This window comes from Sceloporus occidentalis, unplaced genomic scaffold, assembly GCF_023333645.1.
Source record: "Sceloporus occidentalis isolate IW3139 unplaced genomic scaffold, rSceOcc1.0.p SCAF_1, whole genome shotgun sequence".
Classification (NCBI taxonomy): domain Eukaryota; kingdom Metazoa; phylum Chordata; class Lepidosauria; order Squamata; family Phrynosomatidae; genus Sceloporus; species Sceloporus occidentalis.
In genome coordinates, this window is record NW_028316981.1 from 116321925 (window position 1) to 116329796 (window position 7872).

Below are 7872 nucleotides of genomic sequence, written 5' to 3' on the forward strand. Positions count from 1 at the left end.
GTTTTTTTGTGGTTTTTTGGAGCTATGTGCCATGTTCTAGAAGAGTTTATTCCTGACGTTTCAGGAATATAGATGCTGGCGAAACGTCAGGAAGAAACTCTTCTAGAACATGGCACATAGCCCCAAAAAACCACTGTTTATTGCCCAGTTATTCCTGGGATAATGGCTCTTGTGTTCATCTCATTTTAATCATGTTTTAATGTGAGTTGCGTGGTTTTCATGGGTTAATCACTGTTTAAACTCCAAATTTCCCCCCATGTGATAAACTAAGACAAATCAATCATGGGGTTTTCTTAGCAAGTTTCTTCAGGGGGGGTTTGCCATGGCCATCCTCTGGAAGCACTTCCGTTCTGTTTCCAATGGGCATAGAAGCATGCCTTTTGTCCAACTGGAAAAATTCATTCGGCAAAACCCACACTTTTATGACTGTCTCCTTCCGAAAGGGAAAACAAATGTACTGTAATGTCACACTTCTATCCCGCTACCTCTCATAGAATCATAGAATCATAGAGTTGGAAGAGGCCACAAGGGCCATCCAGTCCAACTCCTGCCATGCAGGAACTCTCAATCAAAGCATCTCGGACAAATGGCCATCCAGCGTCTGTTTAAAGACCTCCCAGGAAAGAGACCACACCACACTCCAAGGGAGTGTCTTCCACTGTCATCTTATTTTCATAATGTGATAAGGCTCTAAGACACATTTAGATAACAGATTAACCCCTGAACTATTTAATCATTCGCAACTCCCCAAAACCCTATGCAGTTCTTCACCGTGGCTGACTGTCCTAGCTCCATTACAGCCTTTCCCCATTTCTCTTCAATCTTGCCCCTTTCTCTAGGCCACCTTTTCCCCTATCAGCCTTCTGTCAGAGACAAACCTCAGCTGGAGGTGTGAACATATGTCTCTCTGTGTGTGTTCATTATGAGTTTATGTTTCATAGAAAGGTCACAAGGTTAAATATAAAATATGTCCAGCTGCATTAATACTGCATTATAGTAGTAGTAGTATCAATATCTTTATCATCACTACTGAAACTTTAAAAACAGATACCCCTGTAGACTCCACTAGAGGGCTCAAATGCTTAGACATATAGAGTTGCATCCATTCCTACGCTTCTTTAGAAAGACGTAAAGCTGCTTAGAAGCATGTCACCGTATATAGATAGGCTTTTAAAATCTGAAATGCAGGAAATAAATCTGACAGGACAGTCAGAAAACTATATTTAAAATAAGCTTCCTATTTCCTTGGATGCTTAGGAAAATTGAGCACTTGGGGCTATAACAGGATATAAATGCTATTCTGATGTTAAACACAATTTTAAATCCCCTAGATGTACTGAAAAAGAAACATATTTTCAAATAAGTAATCTAAAGTCATCTTACTAAGAAGAAAATTAACTTGAATAAATATAGGTTTGATTTCAGGGTGAGCATTTGTAAAGATGGTAAGAAAAGTCTGTAGAGGTTCCTTTAAATAGAAGTAAATTATTCTATTGAACAGAATAGAGCAGACAGGAGCTAGTCAAAAGTGCTTGACCTTGGACAAGTGCCCTAACTCAGCCATTGGATGCCAGTTCCTCATACGTTTCCAGTTAATTTAAAAATACAACACAGTTGTACCCAATGGGCTCATGTATGGTGCTACTCCCTAACATACTGGAGCGGAAACTGCAAGATGTCTACATCAGATAGCTTAAGCGCTGGAGTAGATAATATTAGGGCTGGGTGAATATGTAGTGCTCCAGATATTGTTGGACTCCAGTTCCCACCAGTCCTGCCTTAACTCTTACAACAGTGAGGTAGGATGGGAGTAGTAGTTCATCAAGTTGCAACATCCCAGACTATTTTTTAGTTGGCTGGAGTGAAAATCCACTGTGAAAGTATTTAACAATTTCAGTAAGTATTTTTGTATCCTTGAAGGCTAAATAAAACATTAATCGAAGAATATAAAATCCTGAAATAGACTTCAGAATGAGGAGGAATTGGCCTAGTAATTTTTAAAGAATATTGTTATTATTGCATGTCTTCAAGTCATTTCGGATTTGTGGCAACCCTGAGGTGATCTTGTCATGGGGTTTTCCTGGCAAGATTTGATCAGAAAGTATTTGCCTTTGCCTTCCTCTGAAGCCGAGAGAGTGTGACTTGCCCAAGATCACCCAGTGGGTTTCCTTGGCTGAGTGGAGATTCAGACCCTGGTCTTCAGAGTCATGGCCTCTTTTAAACTACTTTAACAAGAAGGAAATAATTACTGGGAGTAGCTATAGCATCTCACAACTCTTACAAAAAGCAAAGGTAGAAGTTTTGGTTAGGTAGGGAAGATTCCTTTATTGTGTATATATGTGCTTTCAAATTACCTACAAATTACCCATTAATTTAATAGAATTTTCTTAGGCAAGGAATACTCAGAGGTGGTTTTGCCAGTTCCTTCTTCCAAAATATAGCTGAGAGCACCTGGTTGCTGGCCCCCCATCCAGTTGGGCTGACCTTGCTTAGCTTTCATGGTCAGACAAGATCTGGTGCCTTAAAGTAAGTATTCAAACATTTATTAGACTGCTTTGAAAGGGCACAAAAATGTGTACAGCTAGCTTTGGAAATTCCTAATCTTTTCATCAGGTATGAAATGGAAACAGTAAGGAAGGTTCTGCTCTGCTTGCATTCAAATAAGGTTCTAGCAAGTGATACAATGGTTTCAGTTCATCTAGAATAACAGGAGCAAAATGGCAAAAGTGTTTGAGCATCTACTATTGAACACATACATCTTCTTATACAACTCTCAATGAAAGGGGGGGATATACTGGGTCGCTTATCACTGAAAACTGGGGGAAGGACTCTAGGATATTATTAAGATAATTTAGATACTGGATTACAGTAGGTAATAAAAGTCAGTAGAAGTAGTTTCACATGGTGATGGAAAGAATTGTCCTCTAGAAAGTAAAGCCACAACTCCCACCCTCTGGAATGCCCTTCTGCAAGAAGCAAGGCTGGCCTCCTACCTGCTTTTTTGTCAGCAAGCAAAAAACGTTTTATTCAGGCAGGCTTTTAAATGTGTAATCATGGGATGGCTTTTAATTGTTCTATTGTTATATATCTGATTCTAGGAAATTAATCATATTGTCAACAGCCAAAAGTTGAGAACCACTGAGATGCACTACCAATTACTCAGACTATGCCTATGAACCAAGAGGGGAAAAACTACAGCAAGACCTACATGCTGATTCCACAGTCATATCATTGATCTTCATGAATGAGACTTAGGCTGCTGCCTAAGAATTAATGCAGTTTTACACTGCTTTAATTGTCCTGACTCAGTGCCATGGAATTCTGTGATTTATAATTTTGTGGGATATTTAGCCTTCCCTGTCCAAGAGCTCTGATGCCACAACAAACTACAAATCCCAGGATTTCATAGCATTGAGCCATGGAAGTTATAGTGGTATCAAACTGCTTTATTTCTGCAGCTTAACAGCAGCCTGAGTTACATATTACACATGGCACAAGGTAACACTAGATGGTCCTTGGGATTCCTTCCATCCTTACCATTATATGATTCCATTATTTCACTGAGGTAGGATTCTGGGAGATTAGGGTACAAATCCATGCCCTGACATGGAAACCCATTTGGTGACCTTGGTTGGGCAAGTCTTACTCTCTCAGCTTCAGAGGAAGTAATGGCAAGATCTATCTGAGGAAATCTTGCTGAGAGAACCCAGTAATAGTTTCACCTTAAGGTCACCATAAGTTGGAAAAGAAGGCACACAACAATATTTTATGTCCCTACCACAGGTTGGTTTACAGATGCTAGATTTAAGGTATGAACAGAGTGCCACACAGTTAAACCCCTGCTCCCCACAGAAAATTATTCAGCCCTCACACACCCCACGTGGCTTTCCAGGTGCTTCCCACTGGTGATAAAAGAGGTTAGGTGAAAGAGAGGCCAACCTAGTTGATGTCTTGAGGATTAGCCAGGGCTACAGCTCAGCTAACAAGCTTGCCTTTTGCCCTGCCTGTTCAGCTATTTAAAGCACTGTAAACATCATCAGTAATGTAACAGAGGAGAGTCTGAATCAGACTTTCTAGTCTGATGTCCCAAATATAGAAAATATGCTGTCTCAATCTAACAGGGAATATACGGAGCATTAACATGGATGCCAATGAAGATAAACAAGGCTTCACCTCTGGAGCAAAGGAAGGGACAGAGAACATAGCCCTATTAGGTGGTTTCCCAAACTATCAAGAGACCTGTCTTCTAAGATATATAGTCTGAATAAAGAATACCAAACATGAGGTGTCTGATCTTCAGCAATGTGTGTGTCATTTAAGACAACACCTGCAAAGTCCCATCTTGTAAGTCAACACTCCATACCCTGCCAACAAAGTATCACTGAATGGCTTCCTACACAGTTGGGTCTCTCTTACGTCTTTGTTAATTGTGGGTCTGAGGTAAACAACAGTTTCGTCATGCGCTGGGCTGGATTATGGAGCAAATCCTGTGCTCCAAGCTAATTCTACTGCTTTGCGCACTCTCTGACCCCAACAGTCTTCTCGCCTCCTTGGCACAGTGGCACCAGTACAGATTTTTGGCACCTGGTGTTGGTTGGCTTCAAAGCAAGTGCACCTTGAACCCAGGTATGATGAGTATACGCAAACTGATCGTACGTAAATTCAGGAACTTGAATGAGACAGACAAGTAAATCTATTCTAAACTTAGCCCATTTCCCCCAGACCTTCTTCTTTCTGAAGTGACACCTCCCATCCTGTTAGACATAGCAGGCACAAATATTTATCCAAATTAACAAATGGCTCAGCTATTCACCAACTCTGCCATCTCTTCCTGCCTATTACAATCTACTCAGAATAAATAAAACCTATTATTATTATTATTACTCTCTTTTGCCTGCCTCCCCAAAGGGCTGAAAGAGAGAAACTACAGAAGCCTTGCTTCCTGACCCTTCCTTCTACAATTTCCACACTTCTGAAGATATGCAGTCCTTGCCCTTTTTTTATCTGCGTGATTCAACAATGCAATAAGAAACCGTTGCAGTTATGCATCTGTTATTTTTAGAAGTCTAGTTGGTTTGGCTTAGGGCAGGTTTTTGCACATGGCACAGAGGATGGAAGGGTTTGTCTGCATCTTTTTGCCTGTCTTTTGTTTGAGGATGTTAGCTTACCCCTGCCATTTCCTTGGGCCCAGAGAGGAACACTCTTTGCAAATCAAAGTCAAAAGTAATAGGATGCTATCAGGCAAGGTGAAGGCAGAAGTGGCAGCAGCACAATGGACCTGGCTAAAAATGGAAGAAGAAACACAAGGATGCCTTTACTCCTTTATAGCAAGTAAAAGAAAGAAGTGGATTTAATGGCAGTCCACCTATTGCGTTTCCCTCAGTCCAATAAGGCTAAGCCTCTAATACAGGGGTAGGCAACCTTTTTGAGCCGGGGGCCAGTTTGGTGTCCCCCAGGCAAAGGGGGGGGGAGCCAAAATTAAATAATTAAATAATTAAATAATATAGGACAACATTTTCAAATGTAGGACACATATTTTAAAAATGGAGGACATGCCAAAAATTTCATGATTTTTAAAAAATGTTAATAGAAATGCATCTTTCTTAGGCATGATCAAAATGGAGGACAGTTGGCCATTATTCCTAGACAGATGGCAGAAATCGACTTCCCTTTCTGGACAAACCCCCCTCCCCCCATTCCAAACACCACATTTCAGCATTGAACATGGCTTTACTTAACATGGCAATCTCTTGCATATTTCAGAGGCTTATTGCATAACCAAACTCTTTGGGTTTCACACTGAACATGGGTTCACATGGCTATGCATATTTAACATGTCAAGGTGGTCTCACAAGAAGTGATTTGCCCTCGGGTTCAAATGTACTTCTCAGAAGTGTGTACTTGGTCAAGGGACTGTGGTTTTTCTTCACTGCGCATGAGTTTGTAAAAATCACAGCAACTTACATTAGCCGTGCCTCTGAAGCTGGCTCATATCAATATCACCATCACCATCCTCCTCCTCCTCCTCTTCTTCTTCCTCCTCCTCCTCCTCCTTCTTCCCCCCTTCCTCTTCCTCCGCCTTCCACCCTCCTCCTCCTGCTCCTTCCTCCCTCCTCCTCCTCTTCCTTCCTTCCAAGGCCCCGCGCGCCTGCGTGACAGGCCCAAGGCCCCGTGCGGCTGTGCGTGGGGCCTTTGCCCCCCTTGCCTGCCGCCAAAGGCCCTGCGCACTTCCACGAGAGGCCAAAGGCCCCATGGGGCCTTTGGCGGCGGCAATCGGCAGCAGGACCGAGCAGGGGCCGGTCCCAACGGTTCGGCGGGCCACATACGGCCCGCGGGCCGTAGGTTGCCAACCCCTGCTCTAATATGACCAGTCAGTAGGTTTAAAAATATTATTAAAACTATTTATATCATGTTTGTCTCTTCAAATATTTTATTCTATACCTCCCATCAGCCCTTTCCAGTATAAGCAATTGTGGAATTTATAGTTCAAAACATCTAAACATTCCTAAAATCTTAGTAATTTACTATATACTGTGTTTCACAACAATCCTTGTGAGATAATATGCTTTTTTAAAATATGCTTTATTTATATACCGCTCTTCTGAGACGATCAGAGCGGTTTACAGCACCATTTAAAACATACACGCCATAAAAACATCATCTCAGTGCATATATCAATAAAAACCAATAAAATCCAACATTAATAAAACAAGTAAACAATAATCAAGCAAGGAATCTAACAATTGTGATTAGCCACTTGTATCAGAGGAAACAGACTCTATGAGGAGTCTGAAGAGAATGCTAACCGGAAGAGGTGGGTCTTTAAAGCCTTTTTAAAGGCATCCAGTGTGGGGATCGTGCGAAGCTCTTCTGGAAGTTTATTCCAGTGCATTGGTGCAGCTGATGAAAATGCTCTCTGGTGAGTTGCTGCTAGTCTCACCTTAGGGTGTACTAATAAATTCTTTCCTGATGTTCTGAGAGTGCGGGGCAGATTATATGGGGAGAGGCGCTCCCTCAAGTAACTCGGGCCCAAGCCATGTAGGGCTTTATAGGTAATAACCAACACAGATGGCCTGTACTTATTAACATTTTATCGATGGCCAAATGAGATGACAAATTGGAGTGTCACGTGGTGAACTCTAATGGAGGTAAGACTTGAATCAGTGTTCCTCATAGTCAAATCCATTTCATCATCAGTTGGGTCAGGCTCTTGCTATTTTTTCTTTTTTAGAAAAAAAGATGATATCTTTAATTATACTTTAATCATCCTTTATTTCCTTATATCAAACAGGCTGCCAAAATCATAGAATCATAGAGTTGGAAGAGACCGCATGGGCCATCCAGTCCAACCCCTGCCATGCAGGAAATCCAAATCAAAGCATCCCCAACAGATGGCCATCTAGCCTCTGCTTAAAGACCTCCAAGGAAGGAGACTCCACTACACTCCGAGGGAGTGTGTTCCACTGTCGAACAGCCTTTACTGTCAGGAAGATCCTCCTAATGTTGAGGTGGAATCTCTTTCCTGTAGCTTGCATCCATTGCTCCGGGTCCTGTTCTCTGGAGCAGCAGAAAACAAGCTTGCTCCCTCCTCAATATGACATCCCTTCAAATATTTGAACAGGGCTATCATATCACCTCTTAATCTTCTCTTCTCCAGGCTAAACATCCCCAGCTCCCTAAGTCGTTTCTCGTAGGGAATGGTTTCCAGACCTTTCACCATTTTAGTCCCCCTCCTTTGGACACGCTCCAGTTTCTCAATGTCCTTTTTGAATTGTGGTGCCCAGAACTGGACGCAATATTCCAGGTGGGGCCTGACCAGAGCAGAATACAGTGTCACTATTACTTCTCTTGATCTAGACACTATACTTTTAT